This window comes from Podarcis vaucheri (genome assembly GCF_965113315.1).
Source record: "Podarcis vaucheri genome assembly, chromosome: 5".
NCBI lineage: Eukaryota > Metazoa > Chordata > Lepidosauria > Squamata > Lacertidae > Podarcis > Podarcis vaucheri.
Window position 1 is genome coordinate 100,850,111 of NC_138763.1, and position 18,722 is coordinate 100,868,832.

General features: G+C 43.4%; 1 protein-coding gene across 5 annotated transcripts in view; it reads left to right on the top strand.

Moving 5' to 3' along the window:
- Nucleotides 1-3,961: 3,961 nt before the first annotated feature.
- The window catches only part of PCLO (piccolo presynaptic cytomatrix protein), a gene marked incomplete at its 5' end in the record, with an annotated part of 250,781 nt that continues 236,020 nt past the window's right edge, over nt 3,962-18,722 (top strand). For all 5 annotated transcript variants that reach the window (XR_014219941.1, XM_082222991.1, XM_082222992.1 and 2 more), the window contains one exon: nt 3,962-4,086. The remainder of the gene's footprint in view (nt 4,087-18,722) is intronic.

The window sequence follows — 18,722 nt, forward strand, 5'->3', positions numbered from 1 at the left end:
CTTTTATATGCCCGTTGTTTTTCTCCATGGAGTTTTCTTGGCAAGGATACTGGAGTGGTTTGCGGGTTCCTACTCCAGGTGGATCACGTTTAGTCAAAACTCTCCACTATGACCTGTCCATCTTGGGTGGCCCTGCACGGCATAGCTCATAGCTTCTCCGAGTTATTCAAGCCCCTTCGCCATGACAAGGCAGTGATCCATGAAAGAGATTCGTGAAGATGAAGGGCACAAGGAGAAGGGGACGACAGAGGACAGTTGGACAGTGTTCTTGAAGCTACTAACATGAGTTTGACCAAACTGCGGGAGGCAGTGGAAGACAAGAGTGCCTGGTGTGCTCTTTTCCATGGGGTCACGAAGAGTCGGAAACGACTAAACAACAACAACGTACAGACTTTGGCTGAATTTGGATTTCCATCTATCTGGTGGTCATTTGCTGGTGGTTCACATGACCAGTTGGTAAGCTGAACACCTGTATTGTCCTACCAAATGCTAACACACTTCAGCACCCGATCAGAAATCCAAGGAAGCACAAGAGCGATAAGAACAACAAAGATCCTCACTATTTGCAAAGGCTGTAGAGAAGATCAAACCAAATGGTTATATGCATACAATCACAGGTCACCATTCAGAAGTGAACTTCTTTCATTCACCTTCTGTCTATGTGGTAATTTTGCAGGTTGTATTCTGAAACTATCAAATTCTATCAATCATATCAATGTAAGTTGTGCAATCATATCAATGCAGCAACAACTTGGCTTCATTCACATATATTTCCTCAGACAACCTGTTCATTGATCATTCATCTTGAGTCCCCCCCACCACAAAATTTTCATGCAAGTTATATGATATCACTATCAAGTGGTATTTATTCCAAATTTTCCAGTGCTTTCTCCCATCATTTTTCTAATCACACTTTAAAATTTATAAAAATGGAAAAGTGCTGAAGTGCTATTGCTATTTATCACAATGCACCCACTTTCTTGGGAATTGGATATAAACATGCACTCTGTTGTGCAAAGGATAAATACCAGAATCTATCTGAGCAGGTGAGAGAGGCACACAAAATGCTGGCAGTTTGGAAGTGACCATGGTTTCCCTGTGTTTCATAACTTTACACTTCATGACTGGCAGCTGAATATGTGAATACACTCTGCATTTCAAGAAAATAGCAAATAACAGTTTAATAAATTTTAGAATGTGATAATCGAAGAGTTTCCAAATGGTGCTGAGAAGCAACATGAGCTTTCCAGCAGTCATTTCAGTCCTGGTCCAGTCATACAAGCGACTCATCCCAATGTTTCAATTCAATCCTCAATCAAATCAATCTGTTGTATCCCTGATGGTGTGACTCGTTTTGAGTAAATGTGCTGCAAGAGGAGAGTCAGCTGCAGAGGAAGACTGAAATGGCTTTGATACATATCAGTATTATGGGAAATGCTATGCTGGTGACGACTGAGGCCCAAATGGTACATGAGCCACATGGCAGCCACTGATAAGTCATTTTCCCACTGTTGGGTTCTGTGCTTCCTGTGAGTTTCCCCTGAACAAGCTGTGACATCATCTGTGTTTCTGAACGGGATGATACTAGTGTAATTTCGGTAGTCAGAATTTCCATATGTTACCAAGTTGGGCCAAATCCAGTGCTGATGGAAAGATTTGTCCAGTTTTGTTTCATTTTACTTGGTTGTTGTTCTAAAGAAAGCTCCACGCTATATAACATGAACGACAATTTTAAATTCAGGTAGGTAGCCGTGTTGGTCTGACACAGTCGGAATAAATTAAAAAGTAAAAAACATTGTCCGGTAGCACCTTAGAGACCAACTAAGTTTGTTCTGGGTATAAGCTTTCGTGTGCATGCACACTTCTTCAGATACCATTTTCTTCAGATACCATTTTAAAGGCTATAAAACAATTTTATGTGAAGGAGAATTTATGACTAGTTAGACCTTGTCTTTCTTGGTTTTGGTGGATTATATATTTTAGGTTTTCTGACTTATTTAGGCAAACAAAAGTAATCTGAGGCATTCATTTCATAAGAAGCTCCTTTAAAAGTGGAGCAGGGAGAGAGGGGCGTGTGTATTACTTTTGAGAATGTGCGTGTGTGCTCTGAGGGAATGTATAGCATGCCCAAAGTAAGAATGATTCCAATAACTCTATATGGGCTTTAAAGAAGTACAAATAATTATTGGAAAATATCACTGGCTTTCAAAGTTTCACAAATGTAGTATGCACTATTTATTTTTCATGTATGGCTTGCCTTTCAGGAGATACTATTACATTCTGAAATTACTTGAACTATTATTCCCTCTTTTTAGTCATTTCCCCCCATCAGTATGAAATGTACCGTCAAGCATTATGTGACAGCAAAATGCCAAGGACTGAATACAAGTGAATGACGTTTAGGGAGAACAAATTCTGAAATGCACAGAAACTGCTTTGAAATTTGTGCAATAAAAGGCCCCTAGATCTTTCTCAGGCTCACTAAACAGGTCCACTCATAGATGGAGCTAAATGGCTTTGAAAACATCCGTGGAACAACTTGTGTGTCAGACCGATTGGGAAGACCAGCCGAAAAGGAACAGAAGATGCCAGCATTAACCACCCAAGGCGACAATCATCTGGATCCTTATCAAGAGCATTGGTGGCTATGGAAGTACAGAGAGGCTTAGTCTATCAGTGGTGAATTGGAGGTGGGGAGGTGAGGGAAAGCAGCTCTGGGACTTTTTCCAGAGCAAGACAGTTTTGGGTTTTTTTTAATTGATACAGCAACAAAAAAGGAAAACACAGATACAGAATTACACACAAGAAAAACAATAAACACAATTTTTTCTTAAAGTAAAGGTAAAGGTACCCCTGCCCGTACGGGCCAGTCTTGACAGACTCTGGGGTTGTGCGCCCATCTCACTCAAGAGGCCGGGGGCCAGCGCTGTCCGGAGTCACTTCCGGGTCACGTGGCCAGCGTGACATCGCTGCTCTGGCGAGCCAGAGCCGCACACGGAAACGCCGTTTACCTTCCCGCTAGTAAGCGGTCCCTATTTATCTACTTGCACCCGGGGGTGCTTTCGAACTGCTAGGTTGGCAGGCGCTGGGACCGAACAACGGGAGCGCACCCCGCCGCGGGGATTCGAACCGCTGACCTTTCGATCGGCAAGCCCTAGGCGCTGAGGCTTTTACCCACAGCGCCACCCGCTATTGTTTCTTAACAAACAATAAAACATAAATTGGTCTTAACACTATAGACCCGACCTCCCGTCTATTCCTTATTTCAATTTTATATTACTTATTGCCAATACACACTTTTATCATAATTTAACTTTTTCTTAATATATCTTAACTCTTATGTCTAACTTGCAACTATTACTGAAATTCCTCAAATGCTGCAACAGAATTTAAACTGCTGTAATTATATTTCAAATAGTCTTTGAAAACCTCCCATTTTGAGACAAATTCCTGTTTTGGTTTATTCTTGATTTTTTCTGATAGACCATCTAATTTGGCATATTCTGTCAGCTTTTGGATCCATTTATGTATAGAGGGAATTTCAATACTCTTCCATTTTTGCCGTGATGAGAACTCTTGCTGCTGCCATAGCGTATGAAAAGATACCCTTCATATTTTGCAGAATATCCAAATCTGTAATTCCCAGGAGATTTTTTTTTCTATGTACCCTTTGACCACAAGAGTACATTTGTTCTTGTTTTCTTCCCTGGACCTGTTGTTTTCATGCTTTGGGGTATGGATGCTTAAGATTGCTGCTTTAAAATCGCAAACGATACAATTTTGCTTAAATCACAGGACGTCTTACATAACATGATATCTTTTTAATCATTGTTGGACGGCATCTTTTTCTCTCTGTGTCTGTTGATTAGGGATCACTGATGCCACAGATATGCTCAGTATTAAGAGCTAGACAAAGCACTCATTTGTTTGAGGGAGGAGATGAAGGGATTAGCGAGACCAATATATCACAGACTAACCTCTTTGCTCTGCACATTCAGAGGAAGACCGGCAATTCCCAGTCTGTAGGACAGGCAGGACCAGTAAAGATCAGGAATCTTTACACTCCTAGGACTGCAGGACTTTAAGGTATGAGGTTTTGTTATATAAAATCATAGCTATTCAGCTGACCTCTCCCTTTGTAAAGTACTTTCCTATTTCTTTACAAGTGTTCTGAATAATCTGTTGAGGATACAGAGTCTCACCTCTCAATTTCACAAAGTGGACTTCATTTCATGAATGTTTATGCTGTAATAACTGCATTTGTTAGTCTTTAAGGTGCCACAGGACTCTTACATTTTAACCTCTGACACATTAAAGATAGAGGAAATCATTTACAAATCATCTTTAAAATATTGTTGTTTTGGGCCTAAAATTATTCAAATGAATATGCATACATAATATTATTATCCAATATTATTATCCAATGTGTATTCAACTGAATGGAACCAAGGCAAAAAAATAGAATTATAAATTCTGGATAATGGTTGGAATTTCTCTTCCACAATACTATGTGAGTACATAGCATTATGTAAGTCATGTAAGGATGCAAGTACAAAGTTGTATGACCTCTTCTTTTATAGATGGATGTTCTCTTAGTCAAATTAGAATTCAATAGGTTATATTAATAAACAATGTTTTCATGTGTTAGCAGTGACCAAATTCCGATTTCATTAGTTTGGGACTGAAAGACTATGAGAATGTATGACTGCATGGAGATTAAGCTGTATGCCAGAACAATTTGTGATATTATGCAATATGTTTATTGCTTACGTGGCACAGAAGTTAAGGAAGGAGTTTCAATTTTCCATGTTAAATTGAACCACACCAAATACTCTATGCAATTTTGTTTTTTCGATACATAGTTTTCAATATACTGTTTGGAGATACGCTATATTGTCATTTTGAGAAGAGTCCTAGGCTCCTCTGGGAGGTGGGTGGTACATAAACACAATCCCATGATAGCTATAATAGTTTTCTTTGGGGTTTTTATTTATCTGTTTGTTGCATGGAGGAGAATTCTATCATGTGAGCTTTGGCATGCAGTCTGAAGCCACGCAAACACAGGGTGACCTAAGTGGGACTTTCTGATCACACGAAAGTGCAGTTTTGCACAGCCTCCTAAAAGGTAATTGATACATTCTAGCCAGGATCCAGGGTCCTCCAACTATTCGGGTGAGCTATTGAGGGGGGAGGAAGGGAGACTATGGCTGCAATTCTCTACACCCTAGGAGTAAATCCCATCAAACACAGCAGGTTTTACAGGGTTGTGCTGTTAAGAGGCGCTGGAACATCACCAGGAACAAATGTCTATGGCAGGCACTTGTTGCATTTTATTTACTTTATATAAAATATGTCTTAATCACCCTTGCATCAAAAGATTCCACAACACTATACAAAAAGTGTAAAACTTACAAATGCAGTTTTAAAGAAGAGAGAGATGGGAGACAAAAATAACCCAAACTAAAATAGTCTAAAATCTCAAATGCCTGGGCAAATAGGAAGGTCTTCATCTGGCACTAAAAAGCTTACAGTGTCTGCACCAGACAACCCTCGTTCTGGAGGGCATTCCAGAATTTGGGGGCCAATGCAGAAAAGGCCCTGTCCTTTGAAGAAGTATTTTAATATTTGACATATTAGTGTATTTTTGGTCTTTGTGGAAGCCGCCCAGAGTGGCTGGGGAAACCCAGCCAGATGGGCGGGGTACAAATAATAAATTATTATTATTATTATTATTATTATTATTATTATTATTATTCAACCTCTACTGAAGAGGACTCTTGGAGCAGGGCCTGTCCAGAAGATGTTAAGATATGGACAGGCTGGCATGGGAAAGAGATGTTCCTTCAAGTATTTGGCTCTGAAGCCATTTAGGTCTTTGGATCGTGGTCACTGTATATCTACTTCAATAAATAAAGAGATACAGCCCAAGAATACAATAACAGCATTTGTCTACTTGGCTGGATCCCGGGTATCACTGGAAACAAATGTGCTTTCTGTTTTATCCTGAGACATCAAAACCGCCTACATTCATTGTGAAAACTCTTCATACAGCTCTGGCATTGCAATGAAAACCAGCCATGTGACACACTGTGCACATGGATTAATAAATCTCTTCACCCACGCAGTGAGAGCACCACAGTTTCGTAACACCGGTGTCGAGGGCAGGCGAGGATGTCAGGCAATCCTTTTAAAGTCTTCTGCCAATGCATGCTAAGGTGTATACATTGCATTCCTATTAAGATACAAAGCGTTTAAGAAGGTGTCTTGTCTAGCGTTAGAATAAAGGAGGATGTTGTATGGCTAAAGTCCATTCCAAACACCCTTCAAAAATAAAAAGGCCACTTAGGCCTTCACGCAAATACCAGATGTTAGAGACCGGCAGCGGAAGAGAGATGTCGCTTTGGTCTTGAACTTCTGAGGGCCATCTGGATCACCAGTGCTGTTGCAAGCTGGATTTGGGGTGCAATGATCTCATCCTGCAAAGCTCTTGTATTCTTAGTTCTGTGCTTTTAGCAGCTGCATGGCAAGCCTCTGTGACAAACATAAATATCAAGACTGGATTACTTCAATGTGCACAGTGCAAGGTTTCCCTCTGGTGTAAAAAAAGCGCTGCAACTAGTGTAGAATGCAGCCTCTAGATTGTTGACTGGAATGTTGTTGTTGTTTAACTTTATATACTGCCTTTTATCCAAAGATCACAAGGTGGTTTACGACACCATATAACACAGGCTTCCTCAACCTCGGCCCTCCAGATGTTTTTTGAGACTACAATTCCCATCATCCCTGACCACTGGTCCTACTAGCTAGGGATCATGGGAGTTGTAGGCCAAAAACATCTGAAGGGCTGAGGTTGAGGAAGCCTGATATAACACATCTGCTGGAAACTGCACTGGCTGCCAACATGCTATTGGGTGCAGTTCAGGGTTCTGCTTTTCGCATTCATAGCCCTAAACAGCTTGAAACCAGGTTAGCTAAAGGACCCCCTCCTGCAGAAGAGCTTGCTGAATCAGACCAATAAGCCCTCAAATTCAGCCTCCTGTTCTCACAGCGGCCAACCAGATGTCTGTGGGAAACCTTAGAAACGGACCTTGGCATGGCAGAACTCTTTCCTCTGGCAGTTTCCAGTTTCAATTCAGAAGGCAGAACATAGCCGTCATGGCTAGTAGCCCCTGATTGGGTCAGTCCACTGCACTGTGGTCTAAACCACTGAGCCTCTTGGGCTTGCCGATCAGAAGGTTGGTGGCTCGAATCCCTGTGACAGGGTGAGCTCCTGTTGCTCTGTCCCAGCTCCTGCCAACCTAGCAGTTCGAAAGCACACCAGTGCAAGTAAATCAATAGGTACCACTGCAGCGGGAAGGCAAACGGCATTTCCATGTGCTCTGGTTTCCGTGACGATGTTCCATTGCGTGGCGATTCCTGCCCCCTCCCACGGATGGAATAAATAAAGACACCGGACACCAGAACTTAGGTTAATGGGCGAAAATGGCCACAACTTTATTGATTACAGGTAAGAGTGGTATTGGCTTTAGGCATTGGCCCTAACAGACTATCCGGTCTAACCGGGAAGGGTTAAGCACCAACAGGGGGAGCCCCCGAGATGCACATCCCTAGGCGCTCCCCAAGGGGTTATCGCTCGGGAGCGCGCTTTAGGCCCTAGCCTCCATAGGTTTCAGACGAGGCGCTGCCCCCCGGAGTCCTTTAACGAACTACCCTTCAACATTTGGGGGAGGTGATGGCGTTCCTCCCCCCCAACTCATTTGCATAATAATACCCCTGCCAATGCCTAACCGCCCAAACCAAAGGTGTTGTGACGTTTTGCTACGAGGTAGGCGAAAAAACCAAGTGGCTTCCAAAATACAGCCAATTAGCCAAATGGAAAAACTCCTACCAGGCCCCTTGCGGCGACCAGCCGAAGCCCATAGCAAAGTCCAAATGCAAACCTAGAGGGTGGGTGGGTGGGTGGGAAACCGCAGCTGCTGAAAGGAAAGAAAGGGGCAAGCACGGGCTGCCCCGACCTTAAGTGCCCTATTGTAAGCCCGTCCCTAGCGCCAGCCGATTGGCCGGCGCTGTGGGATAATGAATAATAATCAGACTGGGGAATCCCTGAGTCCCGTGGGGCTGGCACTAGCCCCGCAACAATGTAGTCCGGGTCGTGAGCCCGCAACCCCTCCCCCTCCTTAGGTCGGGAGTGGCTTTGTGCCAGAAGTGGTTTCGTCATGCTGGCTACTTGACCCAGAAAGCTGTCTGTGGGCAAACACCAGCTCCCTCGGCCTGAAGCGAGATGCGTACCGCACCCCATAGTTGCCTTCGACTGGACTTAACTGTCCAGGGGTCCTTTACTTTACTTACCTTTTTTTTACTGCGAAAAGTGGACTGAGTCAACCTCTTTTCCACCCCAAGCTCAGTGTGTGCCAGATGCGGCCCAATCACCTTCTCAATCCAGCCCACTGATGGCCCGGGAATCAGTGTGTTTTTACATGAGTGGAATGTATCCTTTTATTTAAAATGCACCTCTGGGTTATTTGTGGGGCATAGGAATTCGTTCATTTCCTTCCAAAAAATATGGTCCGGCCCACCAAATGGTCTGAGGGACGATGGGCCGGCCCACAGCTGAAAAAGGTTGCTGGCCCCTGGTGTAAAGCTTTATTTATACCCAGTCTTTTTGGACAACTCCTTACAAGGTGGCTTATTAAAAATTATAACAAAAAATGTTGCATAGTCAGTAAAATAACAATTAACTAGCATAGCTAGAAAGTCTTCTGTTTATATAACCTCTCTTCAGCTGATTTTTAAAGGTATAATTACAAAAATTATTTGTGAGCCAAAAAGTATAAAGAACAAAGAAAACTCCCAAAATAATAAAGATAAAATTCCTTTTAACTGACTTTACTGCATTGTAAAGGGCAACAAGTTCTTTTATAACGCTGGAGCTTGTCTGTTATTGATAAGAGATGTGCATTATAATATTTATGCCACGGGTAACTATGTTTCTGCATAAGTGTCTGGAAACTGAGCCATGAGATACTGTACTGATCAAGAAGCCAAGTTCACGGTTTTCCTGCAGTACAGCAGCAGATGCTTGAACTCTGAACGCAGGCAAATGAACAACAACACATCTCCTGTTCCTGTTAGTAAGGCATGGGATTGGTGCTGTCAGTGCTGGTGGAGGAATCACAGTGCACTTTATCATAACTCCTAGGTTTCTTATCTTTGTTTGCACAACCCTTTCTTTCCTGGCAACTGCTTCCCTGCGCTGATGGCAAGTTGCAACTATCGAATGCAGCAGCGGCTGTGTGAGGAGCAGCAGCACCTACAAAACCAGTGTGCAATGAGTCAAATGGCCTTTAAAAGCAGATGGGTGGGGGCGGAATCTGTGGGTTTGATTGGAGCAGTAGCATGGGGCATCCGGAGTACTCTCCTGAAAGAGATTCGGAAAGCTGCATCTGTTGAATCCTTCAGTCATTTCTCAAAAACCCAGTTGTTTATCCAGACCTGTTTATGCACCTGCTCTTTTAACTGCTGGAATTAAAGTAAATGTGTTGGATTCTGATAATTACTTGTATTTTATTGCATTTTTAATTTAATAATTTCTGTAATCTGTTTAGGTACTTTTGCCAAAAATGTTAAGCCCTTTGCCCCGGCACCGTTTCCCCAGTCTAAATTACTCCTCCCTCTGAAGCTGCTACTGTCCTTGCAGCAAATCTTCTGGGTCATTTGTGATTTGGCCCTAAGTGTGCTACCAGTACCAGAGGTGGCTGGAATTGTGAGTTTGCAATCATGTTTGTCATATTTTGTTGGCTCTCCACAAATCTTTATACTTATTATTAGTGTTGTGCCAGTTTTTTTCTGCATTAAGAAAAGCCAATTAGGAAGAAGAAAAATTATCCAAAAGAAGTGAACATTTTGGTGAAACTTTACTTTTGAGGTGGCTGTGGTTGTGATTCTTCTTTCTTTCATCACCATCACTCTGGTAGTCTGCATTCTGCAGCCTTCCTGGGTGCCAATGCTTCCTAAAACCCAGCACATCCTCAGCTGAGCTTTCCTGAAAGCACAGAAAAGTGGTGGTGCTATCTGCCATGCTCTTGAGAGCTTCTCACTGTTGTGTTTTTTCAAGCGGAGAATTTTTACTTTTTTAAAAATAATGGCATTTTAAAAAAAAGATATAATGGAGGACTTCCTTTTAAAAATAAGAATTGGTGAGTGCACCAAGCTCAGGAACTTGGAACCCAGCCTACCCCATTTCCTGCTCTTTAATTAAAGCTCAGAGGAAGATAACATGACTGAGAACTCTTCCCATGGAGCTTTTTGAGATCAGGAAGTTCAGGCAGCTGGGGAGGCTGCAGAGAGCTGGAGAAAGAAAAACACTCACCACCGCCAGCAACAAGGTGAACTCAAGCCTGTGCCACTCAAAATTATGAAGAAGTTCTAAAGAACACTCTCTCATTCAGGGAAGAAAAGTTGAAATTTGAGGGCAGGCTTTGTATCAGATCAGAGCTGATCTCCTGGGGGCTAGTTTTATCATCTCTCTTTAAAACAGTGGTAGTATTTGATTTATCTTTAAAAGAAAAAACCTTATTCACAGTAGTGACAGTAAGTACCCTTTTATTGTGCTGCGCAAAATACAGTTATTAAAAGACTTTGTCACCTCTACCTGATAACATTCATAGCATCTCTGTAGCAAGCTGGCTACTTTAAGTATCAGCCATGTCGATTTATAATTTGCTGCTTGTTTGAACCACTTACATTTAGCCTTTAACATCCTCAAGCTAAGTAGATCATAGTTGTGATAATGTAGGACATGATCAACAACTCTGGAGAAATTGCAGTTGTCACAGCTTTGGTGGAAATGGCATTGGGCAATATCCTTTTTGGGTAAGATTCATTGTCTAGGGGGAGATGTATGCCTCTTCCATCCCCCCATGATTGTGGAGTATTCCATTAAAGGGATCCTGAGGGCAGGGCTTCTGCCCATACACCCTGGCAGGGGCTGAGGGCCATAGCACGTCCCAACATGGCAGACCTGATGGATTGCATCTATTTGATGTATGTCATAAAAAGGTATATGTACCCCCTGATCATTAGGTCCAGTCGCAGACAACTCTGGGGTTTCGCGCTCATCTTGCTCTATAGGACAAGGGAGCCGGTGTTTGTCTGCAGACAGCTTCCCGGTCATGTGGCCAGCATGACTAAGCTGCTTCTGGCAAACCAGAGCAGTGCACGGAAACGCCGTTGACCTTCCCGCCACAGCGGCACCTATTTATCTACTTGCACTTGATGTGCTTTTGAACTGCTAGGTTGGCAGGAGCAGGGACCAAGCAACGGAAGCTCACTCCGTCGCAGGGATTCAAACTGCCAACCCTCTGATCGGCAAGCCCTAGGCTCTGTGGTTTAGACCATGGCGCCACCCGCATGCCTTCATGTATGTCATAGGTCATCCTTATATCAGGTTTGACCCCCTGCAATTGTCCAGCAAGCGGGCTGGATAATATTTGAGAAACCCAGGGCCAAGCCAAGCTCACTTGCATCTGTAATCAACAAAGTTGTGGCCGAACTTGAACCCAAGAAGCCCGTCTGCGGTCCTTTCATTATCTGTTGCATGTATCGTGGGGGTTGTCTGCCAATCCAGTCATCTTTATTGGAAACTTAGAAGATTTCATTTCATGCCACTCTTCTAAGGAATACGTCAGACAGAAAAATACAAGAGGGATGAAGATATTAGAAAAGAATGTACTACGACACTGACTATATAGGACTCGTATTTTGTACATACTGGACTCGGTGGTCAACCAAAAAGTTACATTTTTGTTATATTATGTCACGGTGTTGTTTTTGCCATTATGAGAAGTGGTATCTAATTTTTGAGAAGTAGTTCTAGTAAATAACTTTGCAATGGTTACTATACGGCCTGTTATGTTTACGTGTGTTTTCAACTGGATTTGCATAATACAGTGGTGCCCCGCAAGACGAATGCCTCGCAAGACGGAAAACTCGCTAGACTTAAGAGTTTTCCGTTTTGGAGGTGCTTCGCAAAACGAATTTCCTATGGGCTTGCTTTGCAAGACGACAATGTCTTGCGAGTTCCTGCTGGGTTTTTTTCCTCCCCCCCCCCTTTTTCTAAGCCGCTAAGCCGCTTATCAGCTGATCCGATCATCAGATAAGCCGCTAAAAGCCGCTGATAGTGCTAATAGCGCTAATCCGCTAATCCGTCAATGGGCTTGCTTCGCAAGACGAAAAAACCGCTAGACGAAGAGAATCACAGAACGGATTCTTTTCGTCTTGCGAGGCACCACTGTATAGGCATTCTGGTGGTTTATGGTTTATGTATTGTGGGGGTGGCAGGTCACATTGCCTGGGCACACAGTTGGTAGATTCAACTGATGCAGGATGCTGCAGCCAGGCTGTTTAGTAGAGCAGCTAGATGCACACGTTACTCCTGTGCTGAGGGAACCGCACTTACTGCTAATCAGCTACCGAGTCATGCTCATCCTATTGTTGTTTTTTTAATATATAATTTTTATTATTTTTTCTGTATTACAATTTTTTTGTATTACAATTCAGAATATTCATTTAAACAACTTTAAAATATGAAGAAGAAGAAGAAGAAGAGTTTGGATTTGATATCCCGCCTTTCACTCCCCTTCAGGAGTCTCAAAGCGGCTAACATTCTCCTTTCCCTTCCTCCCCCAAAACGAACACTCTGTGAGGTGAGTGGGGCTGAGAGACTTCACAGAAGTGTGACTGGCCCAAGGTCACCCAGCAGCTGCATGTGGAGGAGCGGAGACACGAACCCGGTTTCCCAGATTACGTGACTACCGCTCTTAACCACTACACCACACTGGCTCTCTGAATGACTACCCTTCTTCTCTTTCCATGGTTCATTTTGCATAACATAAATCCCTGCATATTTTACATAAACTAAACCATTCAATATTCCATTATTCCATCCATCAAAACTTATTTACACTGTTGAATTCATCTTAATGCTGCCAACGTTTTCAAGTGACCAAACAATTAAACCCCTGTGTTGCAAACAATTATCAGTAATATCCAAGGCAACACGATGACCAAGTAACAATGCAATATCAATATAAAGTATTTATATAATCTATACAGAACATTGAACAATATGAAAAACCAAATAAACAGAATCTCATAAATCTCTGAAAGTAAGTCTTATAAGTCTCTGGAAGTCTTTGTAGACTACGCAAGTCTCTGAAAGAAGCAGTGGGTCAGATTCCTATCTGATGAAAACAAGCCGTAAAGCTTTGTTTTATGACGTCCAGCGCTGCCAAAGTGGTCTGCAAACAGACGTAGTGAACAGTGATTCTGGATATACCCACTGTTTCATAGAATTCTTCTTCAGCCCAGCAGAAGGATACAAAAACGCTTCATAAACCCATATACAGTATATGGTGAATGGAATATTGCATTGTTACTCGGTCATCATGTTGCCTTGGATATTACTAACGTTTTCAAGTGTACACAATTTCCCTCTATATATTCAATCTTCTTTAAACATATGTTCTTCTTATTCTCTTATTCTATATGTTAGGTCCGCAAGCTGCACATATTCCATCAGTTTAAGGTGCCATTCTTCTTTAGTTGGGACCTCGCTCATTTTCCATTTTGGGGCTAACAAAACACGGGCTGCAGTAATGGCCTACATAAATAACCCATTTTGATACCTGGGAATTTCCATCTGAATTATCCCCTCAACCTTTCGTTGTTAACATATAAAACCCTGATCAATTTGGGACCACGTTACCTGAAACACTTCCTTACCCCAAGCAGATCTGTAAGATCAGGCATAGGCAAATTCGGCCCTCCAGATGCTTTGGGACTACAACTCCCATCATCCCTGACCACTGGTCCTGTTAGCTAGGGATGATGGGAGTTTTAGTCCCAAAACATCTGGTGGACCGAGTTTGCCTATGCCTGTGTAAGATTACGTAGATCATCTGGAGGAATTCTGCTTGTGACACTGTACTCTACAGAATATCATAAGGCTGATGCTAAAATAGACATTTTCTGCTGTTGTCCCTATATTGTCCCACCCTCCAGCACCAGTTGCTTCAGATGCCTTGTGCTACGGACGCAAAGTCCTTCTTCATACTCACACCGGAGCCAGGATCCTGATTCGAGCGCTGCGCCACACAAGCTGACAGTGACTGTGGCGCTAGGGCAAAGGACAAATAAGAAAACGCGCACACACTGTGAAACACCACACATTTTCCCACCATAGGGCTCCTGGCTCCAGTGTGAGGATGAAGAAGGACACATACACAAACCCCTGTTTGTTTAATAGGCTTTTTAGCTTCTGCTGTGTTGTAATAAATGAAGCAAAAGATAGAAAAGATACTGCTTTCAAACATGAGTAGTAATTTATCTTACATTTCTCTGTTCTCCCAAAACAGCACCTGTATGGAACTTTTGGTGAAATGCAAGATTGTTTTATTAATTTATTTAATGTAATCAATTAACATGTCTTCCTAATTCAGAGCAAGTACTTAGACGATTGCAGTCTAAGTAGCTTAGGTTCGTAGGTGTCTAATCCTATTAGTGGTTATTGTGATGTAGGCTCTTAAATAACGCAATTCACTTTTGAAAATGGGATTTAGGCAATTGTAAAAATTGTTCCCGCTTGAAAATGTAAACATTGGTCTGTTAAACACATGTCTACTTTCTTCCATAACATGCATGTGGCTTTCCCTCGTGTGTCACAAATGAATATTGTACACATGCTACTTTTTTTCTTCTGTGTCAAGGGTTATGTGCCTAAGCACATATTCTGTGTGTATTGGTACATTAGATACAGTAAAAATTGGACAAAATGATTCATTTTTCACAAGTGGTAGCATTTTGGATGTTTTAAGCGTGTAGAGGGATATATTTCATTGGTTCTTCATTCCACAGATCTTTGCCTGCTTGGTCTCCCTGTTTGCTTACATATGCACTGAATGCTGTTGCTTGTTATACCATTTCTGTCTTCTCTATGGACAGGCCGATAGGCAGACATTATTTGTGAGTAGTCTAAACAGCCCTGGGGTGCGGGTACATCCTAAACCAAGAGGGAACTACAGTGGTACTAGGGTTGCATACGCTTCATGTTACAGACTCCGCTAACCCAGAAATAGTACCTCGGGTTAAGAACTTTGCTTCAGGATGAGAACAGAAATCGTGCTCCGGCGGCACGGCGGCAGCAGGAGGCCCCATTAGCTAAAGTGGTGCTTCAGGTTAAGAACAGTTTCAGGTTAAGAACGGACCTCCAGAACGAATTAAGTACTTAACCCGAAGTACCACTGTATACAGTAAATAGAGGAAGTAAAAAATGTTTATTAAGGGACGTGGGTGGCGCTGTGGTCTAAACCACAGAGCCTAGGGCTTGCCGATCAGAAGGTTGGCGGTTCGAATCCCTGCGACGGGGTGAGCTCCCGTTGCTCGGTCCCAGCTCCTGCCAACGTAGCAATTCAAAAGCATGTCAAAGTGCAAGTAGATAAATAGGTACCACTCCAGCGGGAAGGTAAACACCGTTTCCGTGCGCTGCTCTGGTTCGCCAGAAGCAGCTTAGTCATGCTGTATGCTGGCTCCGTCGGCCAGTAAAGCGAGATGAGCGCCGCAACCCCAGAGTCGTCCGCGACTGGACCTAACAGTCAAGGGTCCCTTTACCTTTAAAATGGTTATTGTTACTTTGTCTAGCGTCTAAAGAGCTTACTTAGGTGCACCCAAGGACTTGAGCAGACCTCTTCGGATGTTTTACTGTTCTTTCAACAGTGGACTACTACTAGCATATCACATTGTGCTTTTCGAAGTCCCACTCCGTTTCCAAAATGGTTTCTTATGCAGTGTGTGTGTGTGTGTGTGTGTGTGTGCTTCTGCTGTAAAATGCAAGCCCAAAGTCTTCTTAGGCATGCAAAAATTATTGTAGCATTATTTTTAAGAAACATTTCAAGTGTCAGATGTTTAACAGTTTGCAAGTCATAGCAGTGCTTTTGTATTTGTGGTCTCTAGAAGGTGGGAGGTGTGATCACATCTTACGGCATAATTTGATGGAACGCTCCCTGCATATTTCCCCATGATGGGGAACCTGATTTCCTTCTGGACTAACTCTATGGAATGGCAGTGGTTCCAATCTTCCCTACAGGAAGAGAGCAGCCTTGGCCTTTGGGGCCACTGGCAATTAAGCTGGGCAGTATTTTATTCCCAGTGCTATTTAATATTGTTGCACGCCACCCCAATCTCTGAGCATTGTGAGGGTTCCAGGGACTTACACCTTTTGGAAAAATGAGGCACAGCAGAGACTGTTGTCTTTACAATATCTAGCTTATTTACACATATATACCACAGGTGGCGCTGTGGGTTAAACCAGAGAGCCTAGGACTTGCCAATCAGAAGATTGGCGGTTCGAATCCCAGCGAAGGGGTGAGCTCCCGTTGCTCAGTCCCAGCTCCTGCCAACCTAGCAGTTCGAAAGCACGTCAAAGTGCAAATAGATAAATAGGTACCGCTGCGGCGGGAAGGTAAACAGCGTTTCCGTGCGCTGCTCTGGTTCACCAGAAGCGGCTTAGTCATGCTGGCCACATGACCCAGAAGCTGTACACTGGCTCCCTCGGCCAATAAAGCGAGATGAGCGCCTAACCACCTGAGCCTATGGACTCCAGAAGGGTCTTCTATCTCCCATACCTACAGCCTTGGATTCAGACAGAAATCAAACATTGTGCTCTGCCTCTTTGACTCTTCCAGCCTTCAACTGACATTACACACACTTTTTAACTCTAAACTCTGGCTTTTGTCCTTCTAACCACCTAAGAGCTACAAAAGCGGCCCCACCCATTTGTCATCTGTCCCAGAGCCCCCCTCTCCATTGCTTTCTTAATGGCTCATCACCTTTCCTTCCTTCTCTTAATGGCCCATCAGGCCAGGCAATTACCACATGAGGAAGCTAGCATATTTTAACCCTTGCCCAATCCAGGGGTTTGGAAGTCTTGATTAAATTCTAACACTTACTGGATCCAGGTATTTGGCACTCTGGAACTCATAGCAATATCTGTGAGAAGCTGCTGGGAGTGGTCATTGGGAGTTTGGGGACAAAGTGCCATCAGTTTGCTGACGACACTCAGCTCTTTCCTCATAAGGCATCGTTTCCAGGCCTTTGACCATTTGGTTGCCCTCCTCTGGACACGTTCCAGTTTGTCAGTGTCCTTCTTGAATTGTGGTGCCCAGAACTGGACACAGTACTCTAGGTGAGGTCTGACCAGAGCAGAATACAGTGGCACTATTACTTCCCTTGATCTAGATGCTATACTCCTATTGATGCAGCCCAGAATTGCATTGCCTTTTTTAGCTGCCGCGTCGCACTGTTGGCTCATGTCAAGTTTATGCTAGGAAGCTAGCATATTTTAACCCTTGCCCAATCCACGGGTTCGGAAGCCTTGATTAAATTCTAACACTTACTGGATCCAGGTATTTGGCACCCTGGAACTCATAGCAATATCTGTGAGAAGCTGCTGGGAGTGGTCATTGGGAGTTTGGGGACAAAGTGCCATCAGTTTGCAGATGACACTCAGCTCTTTTTCTCTGTAACACCTAATTCCGGAGGGGCTGTGTTGGCCCTGAAAGGGTGCCTGGATGCAGTGGTGAAGATGGATGATGGAAAAGCAAGCTCAGCTTGAATCCTGGCAAGGCCCTGTGGGCAAGTGATTCTTGTGTCCAAGAAATGGGCAACTGGTTCGCAAGTCTGGGGGTGCTTCTGGGTCCAGCTTTTGTCACTGGAGACCCAAGTAGCTCCAGGGGCTAGGAGTGCCTTTCACCAGATGTGCTTGGTACAGCAGCTTCAACTCTTCCGGGACTGAAAGAGCTTGATCACAGTAGTTCAGTCATTTGTGACTCCAAGAATGGATTAGTCCAATGTGCTATAATAATGATGATGATGATGATGATGATGATGATGATGATGATGATAATAATAATAATAATAATTTATTTGTACCCCGCCCATCTGGCTGGGTTTCCCCAGCCACTCTGGGAGGCTTCCACAAAGACCAAAAATACAGTAATATGTCATACATTAAAAACTTCCCTGAACAGCCTTAATAAAAAAATTCCTTCCAGTAGCACCTTAAAGACCAACTAAGTTAGTTCTTGGTATGAGCTTTCGTGTGCATGCACACTTCTTCAGATACCATGCTTCAGATAGCATGCACACGAAAGCTCATACCAAGAACTAACTTAGTTGGTCTTTAAGGTGCTACTGGAAGGAATTTTTTTATTTTGACTATGGCAGACCAACACAGCTACCTATCTGTAACAGGGCTGCCTTAAGATGTCTTCTGAATGTCAGGTTGTTGTTTATCTCTTTGACATCTCATGGGAGGGCGTTCCACCGGGTGGGTGCCACTACCGAGAAGGCCCTCTGCCTGGTTCCCTGTAGCTTTGCTTCTCGCAATGAGGGAACCACCAGAAGGCCCTCAGCGCTGGACCTCAGCATCCGGGCAGAACGATGGGGGTGGAGTTACAGATAGGTAGCCGTGTTAGTCTGCCATAGTCAAAATAAAAAAATTCCTTCCAGTAGCACCTTAAAGACCAACTAAGTTAGTTCTTGGTATGAGCTTTCGTGTGCATGCACACTTCTTCAGATACACATGGGGGTGGAGACGCTCCTTCAGGTATACTATGTGGGGCCTCCCTTGCGCTTGACCTGGAAATGACAGTTAGTGAAGAATGCTG